The 14,280-nt window shown below is 35.3% G+C and overlaps 1 long non-coding RNA gene across 5 annotated transcripts in view; it reads right to left on the bottom strand.

Annotated features, from left to right (window-relative positions):
- LOC139077355 (uncharacterized) overlaps positions 1–14,280 on the bottom strand; it is an 84,090-nt gene that overhangs the window by 11,318 nt on the left and 58,492 nt on the right. Inside the window, exon 3 of one of the 5 annotated variants that reach the window (XR_011529796.1) lies at positions 7,953–8,145. The exons of 2 other annotated variants lie outside the window; for them this stretch is intronic. This is a non-coding gene — a long non-coding RNA (uncharacterized lncRNA). The remainder of the gene's footprint in view (positions 1–7,952; positions 8,146–14,280) is intronic. 2 more of the 5 variants (XR_011529797.1, XR_011529798.1) reach the window with 2 other exon arrangements.

Here is a 14,280-nt window from a genome sequence, read left to right as displayed (position 1 = left end):
TTTAACATAGGTTATTCATATGTTTACCTTTTTGTGATATTGGCAGTTTCCAAAGGAATTATGCCAAATTATATTCCCAGCAGCAACATATGAGAGTTCTACTTAGTCCACATTTTTCCAATTTTAGCCATTCTTCTGTGTTTGGAAATGCACATCATGTTGGTTTTCATTTACTTATTTCTCTCAAATAATGATGTTGACAAACTTTTTCACATACTTATTAACCATTAGATATGCTTTTTTGTGAATTTTTAATTAAGTCTTGGGTCCATGTTTTTATTGATTATCTTTTTTCCTACCAATTAATAGAAGTTATTCAACATTAGTTCATCATAAAATGTCATATACTTGGAATCACACAGTATGCAACCCTTCAAATTGGCTTATTTCATTTAGTAATATGCATTTAAGATTCCTCCATGTCTTTTCATGGCTTGACATGTCATTTCTTTTTAGCTCTGAATAATATTTCACAGTCTGAATGTACCACAGTTTATCCATTCACCTCCTGAAGGATATCTTGCTTGCTTCCAAGTTTTTGCAGTGATGAATAAAGCTGCTAACAAGATCTATGTGTGGGTTTTTGGTGTGGACATAAGTTTTCAATTCCTTTGGATAAATACCAAGGAACAGAATTGCTGAATTGTATGTTAAGAGTATGTTTAGTTTTGTAAGAATCTGCCAAACTTTCTTAAAAGTGGCTGTACCATTTTGTATTCCCAACAGCAATGAAGGAGAGTTCCTGTAAATAGACTTATGGTGGTGATCATTTCTCAAAGTATAGAAATATTGAATCATTATGTTGTACACCTGAAACCAATACGTTATATGTCAATTATACCTCAATAAAAATAAAAATAAGTGAGGCAGAAGGACATCTGGATCTACTATAGCTAAACTGAGAAGTGTAGGGTGAAGAAGCTTCTAGGGAAAGGGGATGATACAAAGTAGGATGGTTTGTATTCTGAGGATGTTATGGAAATGCTTCCCAACCCCTGAAGTACTCCCAGGGAAATAGGAAGGGGGATGGTTGTTTTAACTCAGCAAGGGTGAGTACCTGGGGCTACAAACCTGACATGACATCCTGTCGCTAATATAAAATCCCAGGAGGTGACTCTGCACACAAATTAAGAATGGCTGGATGAGGGCATATTCCCTGTGGACACTGACACCTTCTAGTCCACTGTGCCTGCTGAGGACCAAATGTTTGTGTCCCCCCTCCATTCATATGTTGAAACTTAATCCCCAGTATGATGGTATTTGGAGGTGGGGCCTTTGGGAGATGATTAGGTTAGGAGGGTGGGGCCCTCATATATGGGATTAATGCCCTTATAAAAGAGGCCCCCCAGAGATCTCTCTCATCCTCATCTGCCATGTGGGGACACAGAGAAAACAGCCATCTATGAACCAGGAAGCAGGCTCTCACCGGACACTGATTCTGTCAGCACCTTCATCTTGGACTTCCCAGCTTCCAGAAATGCGAGAAAATAAATTTCTGTTTGTTTATAAGCCAAAAAAATATGAAATGAAAATAAAATACCATGACTGTCAAAAGAAGAGGTAATCACTTTTTAAAAACAATTTGAGGAAGACATTACATAGAATGGATGAGATTTGGTATTGAACAAATTCCATGAAGGTAGAAAGCATCTGTTTTGTTCCCTGGTCTCCCTAGAGGACAGCAGATTATGTGACATATAGTAAAGGCTCAACAAATACTAACCAAATGACTAGATGGATAGACAGATAGAAGAGAAGAGCAGAACTAAAGACATAGTCTTTAGTAATTCCCAATTTATGGAGCAGGAAATGGAAAAGCTACAATGTAAGAAACTTTCAGAGAAGGAAAGGAGGAACAAACATAGACCCATACAAGGGATAAGATCATTTCCAGGAGGACTTGTTGGACAACAGCATCAAACATTAACAATTGCCAGAAGATGAGGCTCTATTTGATAAAGTTAGCATAACTTATGTTTCTCATTTTGAGAAGATTCTATGTGCGTCTGATTTTATGATCTTCTGAGAACTAAATTACGGGATAAATAATAATACCTAAAAGTTCAAATAAGAGTGTGCAGGGTAAGAGTATGTTTTTCAATGCTTCTATTTCTTTATGTCTTGTTATGTTTGTATCTATTGAGTTTTAGTGAACAAAAGCCAATACTAACAATACAGATTTGCCTTATCTCAAGTCTCCACGTCTAATGATAGCTTTAGCTTTGAATTTACATAGCCACTAATAGGTACCATTATTAACTGTCTCTTAGCTATTAGAAATGTTGGCAAAGTGTCTAGGTGGACAGGCCTGGCTCTACAAGAATCAGATAGAACATTCAAGCACATAATGATAATGGTAAAATTCATTTATTTACTTACCACAATCAATATGAAAAAGCTTTGGGCCACCTTTTGGTTAGTAGTCTGAAAATATTAGAATTCCTACTAGACCACTTCCCTCAATATCAGTATTATTTACTAACTATGATATTCCATGAATGGTTAGACGAAGCAAGCTATAGTCATTATTTTTGACATTTTCAATTGATGTGGAGATGCAAATTCATAGTATTATATCACACAGAATTTACTATAATTTTTGTGCTACAATTTGTCTTAAATATTTGGATTATGAGATTACTAACTGCAAGACTGCAGAGAAAAATGCAATCTTCTGAAAAATTCTCTTTAGAGTCTATGCTTATCTTTGTAAAGCCACTTGTCTTCTTTTTGCAGAAATGTCTGTAATAGAGATCCCTCAGTTTATTTAAATCTTTATGTCTTAATTGCTGTTGCAATTCACTTTCTATAACTGGTTTCAAAAAATTTATGCCCATTCATTTGGATTTTATATATCCACGTATTTCCCTCAAACTTCTAAATACAGTCTCTCATCTCCATTAGACAAAAAAATTCATTTTCTAAATTTATTTTTTATTTTTAATAGATTTTGTTATTTAGAGCAGTTTTAAGTTCACAGCAAGATTGAGGAGAAGGTACAGAGATTTCCACTATAGCCCTGCCCTCACATATGCATAGTCTGCCCTACTGTCAACTTTCTCCACCAGAATGGTACATTTGTTACAACTGATGAACCCACACTGACATATCATTATCACTCAAAGTCCATAGTTTACATTAGAGTTCACTCTGGGTTTTTTATTCTATGGGTATTGATAAACTTATAATGACATCCACCATGATAGTATCATACAGAGTAGTTTCAGTGCATTAAAAAATCCTCTGTATTTTGCCTACTCATCACTCCCTCCCCCTTAACCCCCACTAACGATTGACACTTCTGCTATTTCCCATAGTTTTGCCTTTTCCAGAATGTCACAAGGTTGGAATCACACAGAACATAGTCTTTTCAGACTGGCTTCCTTCACTTAGTAATATGCATTTAAGGTTCCTCCATATCTTTTCATAGCTTGATAGCTCTTTTTTGTTTTTTTTTAGCACTGACTAATATCCCATTGTCTGCATGAATCATAGTTTATTCATTCACCTGCTGAAGGCTATCTTGATTGATTCCAAGTTTTGGCAATTATGAATAAAGTTACCATAAACATCTGTGCCCAGGTTTTGTATGGACATAAGTTTTCCACTCCTTTGGGTAAATACCAAGGAGCACGTCTGCTGGATTGTATGGTAAGAGTGTTTAGTTTTGTAAGAAACCAGCAATCTGTCTTCCAAGGTGGCCTTACCATTTTTGTATTCCCATCAGCAATGAATAAGTGTTCCTGTTGCTCCATATCCCTGCCAGCATCTGATGCTGTCAGTGATCTAGGTTTTGGCCATTCTAATAGGTGTCTAGTGGTAGAAAATTCATTTATTTTGTCATATTTTGTACTTCTTGCCCTGTATTAGTCTTTTTACTGGGCTCAATTTCTCCATAAATAAATATTAACTCATAATATGCCAAAAATCTAAATATAAAAAGCTAAAACTTCTTGAAGAAAATACAGATAAAAACTTTTGCATCCTTAGCTGTGTCTTGCTCAATGAAACTACATAGAACAAATCTGGTTACCATTCTGTGCACCAATCCTTCCACAAAAGGCAGAGAGTTCTCATGTGCTGTCTCTAGATGCCTCAATCATGCGTACTCTGCTTTTCACCCTTCTGTAAACTGAAGGCCAGGAGCAACATAACTGAGGTTCCATCTCTCAAAGATTCCACCATCCTGGAATTTTTTCTTTTCATTAACCTGTTCTCCCATCAAGGTCTGTCCCAGTTTCAAGATCTGTCCCACTTTTTTGCTCTTTTCTCCCTCTGACCTCCCAGTAAACCAGGCCCTACTGTTTGTAAATAGAGTCACTTTACAGAAACAACAGAGGCTGTTGACCTCCTACAAAAAAGGAAGATCTAATGTGGCAAATTTTGTCACATAATTTAATGGAATACTGTTTTCAGAGAAAGAGTACTTAGAATTTCCTTGATCTGTCTGGGGAGTGGGTAGAATGAGGAGGCATCTTGACCCACAGTATCTTTCCCACTGCCTATTACTCATCTATGAAATCTTCTATGTCTTTCACATCTCATATTGAATTCATTCATCTAATCCCTCATGAATGGCAGACTGACAGGACAATGATGAGAAGAAGATAAATAACTTGTGATTTAATATGGAAAATATGTTGGGCCTTTTGAGAGTGTCTCTGACTGAATTGTTCACGTTTGGCCTCCCCTGTTGTCTTTGGGCTTCCCTAGAGACTCATTCTTAAATAGTATAAGCCTTGCATTTCTTTTATCTGTAATCTCCTATTATGATACAGGGGTCCTGTTAATCTGGTGGTGAGGTGTGGGGGAGGGGAAGTATGCTATAATTCTATGATTGGGTCTCAGTCTTTTAGTGGGCCTGTGGCCTTGGACTGTGACCTTCACAAGTGCTTATCAGTTTTCTCTACCCAGCTCCCTTAGGTGAGATGGGTAGGTTAAAGGAAGCTTGAATTGGGCATTTCCCTTCCCCCCTATTGATTAGGCTCTGGTAAAACCCATGATGGTTAGGCTCTGGTAAAATAGTTTTCTTTAAGGGAAGGCCTTTGTTAAGGAGAACAGAACACTCTAGGAGTATTTCAAAGTGTTTATTTTTCCCCTCCCCCGCTGAAGGAAGGCATGAGGGGATTTTTCTCCAATTTTTACCCTGAAACAATAAAATAAAGTAAAATAATCCTCTCATTAGTTCTTTAAGCCACTCTTTCTCTTACTCTAAAAGCACACAGATTTGTCCTTTTTGGAGATATCTTTCCAAGCCATGTAGAGAACTCTTATTTCTGCTACAATGAGATCCAGCCTGTGGTAGCAGAAGCAATATGTAGAGGCATACATTTCTCCCACAAAATTTGGAGAGGAAAAGTATAAGCTGGAGGCATGCATGTATAATAAAATAATGTCTTTTACTTTATGATTCAAAAATACATATTGATGGAACTAAACTAAAATAAGTGCCATATATATTTGACTTGTGCCAATATGTTTAGAAGTGAAATTATAATTTCATCCTCCCTGTCATCTTGCAAGATTTCCTAATACCTGTCAGAATTTTGTATAACTTTGATATATATTTTATATCAGGATAAGGCAGACTTGTGTTGAAAAGATTTTCAAAACTTTTTGATCCATTTAAAGGAAGATATAATTATTAAACCTGAAGGAGAAAATATAGGTGAGTGAAAAAATCAGAACTGGAGGTTGTGATACTTTTGCCCATTACCGATTCTGTTTTCCGTCAAGATTTAGGATATTATTTCCAAGAATTCCTAAACAAGATAGAGTGATATAAAAATTGAATGAATGAAACAAGGAGCTAAAGGAAGGCAAAGGAGGAGGCAGCCATATTGGTGAGAAACTTCTGGGAAAATTTTCCCAGAAGAAATAACACTGGAGCAAGTGGCATGGACCCCATTGTTTCTGCCTTCCACGGTATCTGAAGTCAAACTTAACATTTGGTAGGTTCTTAATAAGTAGCTGTTGAATTAATAATTGAGGATGATTAAAGAGGAATTCAGGGCAGAAAGATGAAGAGATAAGAATCAAAGTTATAATCTAGGAGTGCGCTATCATTTTCTCTCCTGAAAATAATCTATAGTATTAATGCAAAAGTCTAAATCAGGGGTTGGCAAACTTTTCCTGTAAAGTGTCAGATGATAAATATTTTGGACTTTACAGGCCTCTGCTCTCTCTGTTTCAATTTACTATGCCACGGACAGAAGCAGCCGTAGACAATGTATAAACAAATGGGTATGGCTGTGTTCCAAAACATTTATTTACAAAAATGTTCAATGGGCCAATTTGGCCTGAGAGCCATTTCCTGATTCCTGGTCTAAATCCACATAGTTTGGGACACTTCATATGTCGAGGCTGGATTACAAATTCTATCTGTTCTTTCCTTCTAGCAGCCAGAAGTAAAAGAAACTACCACAGCAATATGGTCATGAATGTGAATTACAAAAGGTTTAATGATCAGCATAGAATGATCTACCATGAACTGGAAAAGATTTCCTTCTGCATTGGTCTGTAACTCATTTTGTAGGCCATTATATAAAAGTATTTTAAACAATGGATGACGGAATGAAATAAAGAAATATGTGAAACTAAACCAAGATGATTTCACAGCATCATCCAGAGGTGAGAACATCTGCTCTTATACCTTTGTAAAGAATAAAGAAAAAAAATTTAACGTTAAAACTTGAACAATTCAGAAACAACTGTTTTTCGTGAAGGTACATGGTGAATTTGCACTGTAGTCCTCCTTTGATGATTTCATACACACAGTCAGAAAGAGCTGATTCTATAGCAGTAGGGTTCCAAAAACCAATTCCATCTGCCAGGGAGTTAATAGCTACAGGCAGTTCATGGTGAACCCTCGGCAGTCCAAAGACTTGGAGGAAGCGTAATTTTTGAAAACAAGTTTTCAATAGATCTACCCTGTCATGGTCTCTTCAGAAACAATTTTGAGATTAACAAATGAAAGAATCTTGATTCAACTGATTTCAGACTCTTCACATGGCAAAAGCAGATGCCCCTCATGAGTGATCCAAAACAAATGCAAGAAAACTGAAGAGTATAGAATGTGTAGAACGCTTGTTGTATTCCCTTGCCCCATTGTAACTGTGAATAGATACGTGCAGCAACACTCAGTTTAGAAAGGTCTTATTTTCAAGGTTTCAAACCCATAAGCCATAAGGCTTGGGTCACATCTCCAGAAAAGCCACCAAACCTTCTAATGTGATAGCTGAGAGTAAGGGGTATCTAGAATGGACCGTGGAGGAAGGATAGGGTAAGTACTATTTGAGACCCAGCAACCAATAACAGTGATGGAGTCTGAGATTCATCCCACCAACATCCTTTTCTGAGTTCGCCTTCAGGAAGGACCATGGAATCATGGAGGAGCTGCTCCTCAAACCTAGGTGGAGAAGTCAATCTACACAGAACAAAGGCAGAATTAGATGGCCATGAAAATGTGACCACAATTGATCAAGGGCCCCAGGCGATAGACTTTGAGATCCATTTCTGCATTTGTGCTGAGGCCACACTCTCCACAGAATGCTGCCAGCGAATGACTGGTTGTAGCAAACTTAGGAAGGCAGACACTTTCCCGAGAGACACGGGATTCCTCAGATTGCTGATTTTGTGGGGATTACTCCTCTCTGGTTTTGCTAAACCATCTTTAGACCATGTAGCATCCTAGGATTCATCCATCCAAATGTTTTCTCTCTGCTTCACTCAGGATCAGCCTTGCATCACAGTCTGATGTCTCTCCTAACCTTTCATGACTCCCTCTCTTTTTTCCCTCCTTCAGGCATTTCCTCTAATAAAATCCTAGCACATTTAATTCTGTATAGGCATATATGTCTTGCACACATGGACTACCCACATTTCAACACTAGTTTAAGTAAATACTTTAAAAGTAGGTGGCCAGCCGGGTGGCGCAGTGGTTAAGTGCTCACGTTCTGCTTCAGCAGCCCGGGGTTCACCTGTTCGGATCCTGGGTGTGGACATGGCACCGCTTGGCAAGCCATGCTGTGGTAGGCGTCCCATACATAAAGTAGAGGAAGATGGACACAGATGTTAGCTCAGGGCCAGTCTTCCTCAGCAAAAAGAGGAGGATTGGCAGCAGATATTAGCTCAGAGCTAATCTTCCTCAAAAAAAAAAAAAAAGGAGTTTTACCATCTTTATTTGCAATATTGCAAAACAGTTAAGAAACATTTTTATAATGAATATTATTACATGCACAAAAATGAGAGGCAATGCATAACTAGCAATGCTTTCTGACAGGCTACAATTCATTATATCCTCATGACAGTAAATATAAATTAATTGTATATATTAATGTATCTTACTTGGAGTGGATATAGTTACTTTTCATAATTTCAGTGCAAAGGATTGTAGAACTGAAAAAAGTAGTCAAACCACCTTGTTTTGGAACAAAACTTATAATCACATATGATCCAAATCCACTCAAGAAAAGGCATAAACATGAGCTTATCATTGTAATAGACAATAGAAAAAAATATTGTTACAAACTACATGAAAATTATATCAATATTTCTACATAAAATTAAAGTATTTTAATAAAATGACTAAAATTTTGATTAAAAAGAGCAAACAAGAAATAAAAAAGCTCAGAAATTACAGTGCTTAGCAGCACATTGATATAAAGTGTGCAATGACCTATCTCAGAAGTAAATATTTTAAATTCAGAAATGAAGTCAAAATTAGAACAAATTTTAAAAAGTAAAAGGTTGACTAGATATTTAAAAACCAATAGACATGAATAAAGGAAAATCATACATAAATAAAGAAAAATATTTTTAAATATTAAAAATAAAGTAGTTTATATAAACACAGGCAATGAGGATTCAATTTATATGTAATTGGATTTTTCTAAAAGGAAACCTGAAGAGTGGAATAAAATAATAACCATTTGAAAAAGCATGTAAATTTTCCAAAATACCAAAGCAAATACAAAAACAAAAAACAAAAGAAACTACAAAGTGGAAGATTCTATCCAACACTGACATGAACACACATATGGCAAATATAAAAATTTTGGCATTCAAAATCAAATGAAGAGAGGATTCTGGAATAACAGAGGAGTAGAAAGCACCAGAAATTTGTCTCCCCATCTAGACAACAAGTGCACTAGTAGAATCTGTCTGATGTAACTATTTTGGAACTCTGGAGTCTATTGAAGGTTTCCAACTTCCATGGGAAAGCTTAGACAGTAAATTGTAATTAATTTTGGCCAATTTCAGCTCATAGCACAGGAGCACCTAGGTATCTCCTATCCCCAGCCATATAGCGAACAGTTGTTATGCACATGTTCCTGCAACATCCAGCATATAGCTCCCAGGAGCCAAGATAGGCAAAAAGAACCCTGTCCTCCAAACATCGGAGATCTATGCTCTGATTGCTGCTTGGTGCATCTGATCTCAGAGAGGTGGACAAAGAGGAGAGCAGTCATTGTTGTTGCACCTCCCTCCATTGTTGCAAGCTCCTCCCCTTCCAGCTGAAGTGACTTCCAGAGGATTCGAAAGGTTGATGCCCTTCCTCCTCTTTTATTCTTTTCTTTTTTCCTCTTTTGGAGCCAGCCATTAAAGATTAGGAGATTCAAAAGCAACTGCATATATGGGGCAAATTAGAAAGTGACCACACACGCCCAGGGAAAGGCACATGCTCAGAAAAGACGTAAGAAGAACTTAAGTATATATGTCAGGCTGATCCTTGGCACAAAGACAGCCTACAATAAGCAAACAATAATAGAAAACAGCAAACTTTGAGGAAGGGAAAAATATGATTTCCAAGATACCACATTATTAGATTCAAAGGTCTAGTTTTCAATAAAAAAAATCAGAAGGCGTACAAAGGAACAGGAAAATATAGCCCATCCAAAGGAAAAAAAAAATTAACAGACACTGTCCCCCAAAAAAGACCTGATTATAGATCTACTAGACAAAGACTTTAAAACAACTGTCTTAAAGATGCTTAGACAACTGAAAGGAGAGTCACACTACTGCCATGTGCTACGAGAGCAAAAACGAAGTTTTATTACAGTAGATTCTATATTTCCATTCTTTCTGGAAGAAATTGTGTGAACAGAGAAGGCACAAAATTAAGCATTCATATTTAAATTTACTTGTTAGATTGATGTACTTTGTTTTCCATCACGTTTATTCATTTTTAATTCAGATATAATTCACATAGCATAAAATTCACCATTTTAAAGTATACAATTCAGTGTCTTTTTAGTATATTTACAATATTGTACAAACATCACCAGTACCTAATCGTGGAACATTTCCATCACTCCAAAAAGAAGCGTCATCTTAGCATTTACTCTCAAATTCCTCTTCCCCTCATTCCCTGGCAGATACTATTTTACTTTTTGTCTCCATGGATTTGACTATTGAGGACATTTCACATAAATAAATTCATGCAATAGATGGCCTTTTGTGACTGATTTGTTTCATTTAGCATAACGATTTCAAGATTCATTCATATTGTAGCATGTATCAGTAATTATTCCTCTTTATGGCTGAATAATATTCTATTGTATGCACATACTATATTTTTCTTGTCCATTCATCAGGTGATGCACAGTTGGGTTGTTTCCAGTTTTTAACCCTTGTGAATAATACTGCTACAAAAGTTCCTGCACAAGGTGTTTTGTTGTTTGTTTTATGAACACCTGTTTTCAGTTCTTTTCATCATATATCTAGAAATGGAGTTTCTAGATTATGTGGTAACTTTATGAACTGAGCTACTGCTAAATTGTCTTCCACACTGGCTGCACTATTTTACTTCCGAAAAGTGATGTATGAGGCTCCAATTTTTTACATCCTCACCAAAATTTATTTTCTGTTTCTTTTTTTAAATTATAGACCTCCTGGTGGGTATAAAATGGTATCTCATTGTGCTTTTGATTTGCATTCCCCTGATAACTAATGATATTCAACATGAATTTCATATGCTTATTGGCTGTTGTATATTCTTTGGAGAACTGTCTATCCAAATACCTGCTCATTTTAAAATTAGGTTATTTTGCTTTTCATTCTTGAGTTGTAAGAGTTCTTTATGTATTCTGTATACTAGACCCTTATCTGATAAATAATTTAACAAACGTTTTCTTTCATTCTCAATGTTGTCTTTCTACTGTTTTGACAGTGGCCTTTGAAGTGCAGAGATTTAAATTTTGATGAAGCCCCATGTATCATTTTTTTTTTATTATTGCTTTTGCTTTTGGTGTCATATATGAGAAATCATACCTTCCAAGGTAATGAAGATTTACAACTATATTTCTTTAAAATAATTTTATAGTTTTAGCTCTTACATTTAGATGCTTTTTTCCATTGAGTTAAGTTTTGTATATATCATGAGGTAGGAGTCAAAATTCATTGTTTTTCATATGGATATCTAGTTGTCCCAGAACTACTTTTTGAGAAGACAATTATTTCCCATAGAATTGTCTTGACACTTTTATCAAAAGTCAATTGACCCTGGATGTGTGGGTTTATTTCTGGACTCTCAATTATATTCCATTGATTTGTGTGTTTCTCCTTATGCCAGCACTACCCTGACTTGATTACTGTGGCTTGATAGTAATTTTTGAAATTGAGGAGTGTGAGCCCTTTGACTTTGTTCTTTGTTTTCAAGATTACTTAGGCTATTTGGGGTTTCTCACATTTCCGTATGCATTTGCTGTATCCCATAAGTTTTGGTATGCTGTATTTTTGTTTTTAGCCTTCCAAAGTATATTCTAATTTTCATTTCCATTTAGTTTTGAACCATTGGCTACTTAGGAGTATGTTGTTTACTTTTTATATATCTGTGAGTTTTCCAAATTTCCTTCTGTTATTGATTTCTAATTTTATTTCATTTTAGTCAAAGAACATACTTTGTATGATTTCAATCATTTAAATATATTGATACTTATTTTGTGCCTAATATATGGCTGTCCTAGAGAATGTTACATGTTCATGTGGGAAGAATGTGTATTCTGCTTTTGATGGCTGGAGTGTTCTATAGATCTAATTACTTAGCTAATTGGTTAGTAGACTTGGTTAGTTAGTTAATAGTCCTAATTAGTTTATGGTATTTTTATAGGTCTAATTTGTTACCTTACTGACCTGTCTAGTTCTTGTGTCAATTATCAAAAGTGGGATATTAATGTCTCTGACTATTATTTTTGAGTTATCTATTAATTCCTTTCTTCAATTCTGTCATATTTAACTTCATGCATTTTGGGGCTCTATTATTGAGTACATCAAAGTTTATAATTATTATATCTTCTTGATGAATTGACTATTTTTTCATTACATAATGTCCTTCTTTGTCTCTAGTAACAATTTTTGTCTTAAAGTCTATTTTGTTTGATATTAGTACAGTCACTTTTTAGTTACTACTTGCTTGAAACAGCTTTACATCCTTTTACCTTCAATGTGTTTAAGTCTTTGAAAAGTAAGTGAACCTTGGATCATTTTTTTTTTTTGAGGAAGATTAGCCCTGAGCTAACATCTGCCACCAATCCTTCTCTTTTTGCTGAGGAAGACTGGCCCTGAGCTAACATCTGTGCCCATCTTGCTCTACTTTATATGTGGGACACCTAACACAGCATGGCTTGCCAAGCGGTGCTTAGGTCTGCATCTGGGATCCAAAACGGTGAGCCCTCCGCTGAAGCAGAGCATGCTAACTTAACTGCTGCACTACTGGGCTGGCCCCTTGGATCATTTTTTCGAATGTATTCTGCTAATCTCTGCCTTCTAATTATAGAGATAATTCATTTATATTTAGTCTAATTATTCCTGCCATTTTTCTATTTCTTTTCTATATGTTTTATGTCTTTTCTGTTCCTCAATTTCTCCATTATTGCCTTCTTTTCTAAGTAGATATTTGCTAGTGTATCATTTTATTTCTTTAGTTGTTTCTTTCTGTATTTTTTTATTTTTCTTACAGGTTACATTGGAAATTACATTTAACATATTATTAGAATTTAGTCTATATTAAAACCAACTTAATTTCAATAATATACATAAACTTTACTCCTTTATGGCTCCATCTCTCTCCCCTTTATGATATTATTGTCAAAAATTACATTGTTATAGTTCTGTGTCCATAAACATAGATTTATAATTATTTTTAATGCAGTTTTTCAAAAATTTTATGGGGAACAACACAAGTTACAAACAAAAGTACAATTATGCTATCTTTTATATTTATATGTATACTTTATAATTATCTTTACCAGTATTCTTTATTTCTTCATGTAGATTCCAGTTATTCTTTTGTGTCCTTCATTTTAGTCAAAGGACTCCTTTTACATTTCTAGTAAAGCATATCTGCTAGTGAAGAAATCTCCCAGAGTTTCCTTATCCAGGTAAGTCTTAATTTCTCCTTTATTTTTGAAGGATAATTTTGACAGATATAGAATTCTTGGTTAACAAGTTTTTTTTTTCTTTTAGCACATTGAATATGTCATCTTACTGCTTTCCAGTCCCCACTGTGTCTGACGAAAAATAAGTTGTTAATCTTATTGCAGATTCCTTGTATGTGACAAGTAACTACTCTCTTGCTGCTTTCAAGATTCTCTTTATTGTTAGCTTTCAAGTTTGACTATGATGTGTCTACGTGTGCAATTCCATGATTTTTCCTACTTGGAATTTACTAATATTTTTGGATGTGTAATGTTTATCATCACATTTGGGATGTTTCTGTCCAATATTTCTTCAAATATTCTTCTGCCTCCTTCTATCCTTTATTTCTGAGACCTTTATTATGTCGAGGCTGGTAGGATTAATGTTATCCCACAGTCTCTGAAACTCTGTACCTTTTTTTCATTTTTTCCCCTTTTTATTCCTCAGACTGGATCACCTCAATTGACTTATTTTAAAGTTTAGTGATTCATTTTTCTTCTTGCTCAAATCTACTGTTGAGCTCCTCTAGTGAATTTTTATTTCAGTTTTGATACTTTTTTGACTCCAGAATTCTTTTTTGTTTCCTTTCTTATAATTTCTGTTTATTGATTTTCTTTATTTGATACAGGTTTGTTCTTATACTGTCCTTCAATTTTTTAGACATGGTTTAATTTAGATCTTTAAGCATACTTAAAATAGCTGATTTAAAGTCATCATCTAGAGGATAGTGTCAAGATGGCAGCATAGGAAGACTCTGAACTCACCTCCTCCCACAGACACAACAAATTAACAACTACTCTTGGAACAATTACACTTGAGAGAGAACTGAAAACTGGATAAAAAGAACCCCTACAATGAGGGACA

The sequence above is a fragment of the Equus przewalskii genome, chromosome 19, assembly GCF_037783145.1.
Source record: "Equus przewalskii isolate Varuska chromosome 19, EquPr2, whole genome shotgun sequence".
NCBI lineage: Eukaryota > Metazoa > Chordata > Mammalia > Perissodactyla > Equidae > Equus > Equus przewalskii.
This window is presented reverse-complemented; position numbering and strand designations above follow the sequence as displayed.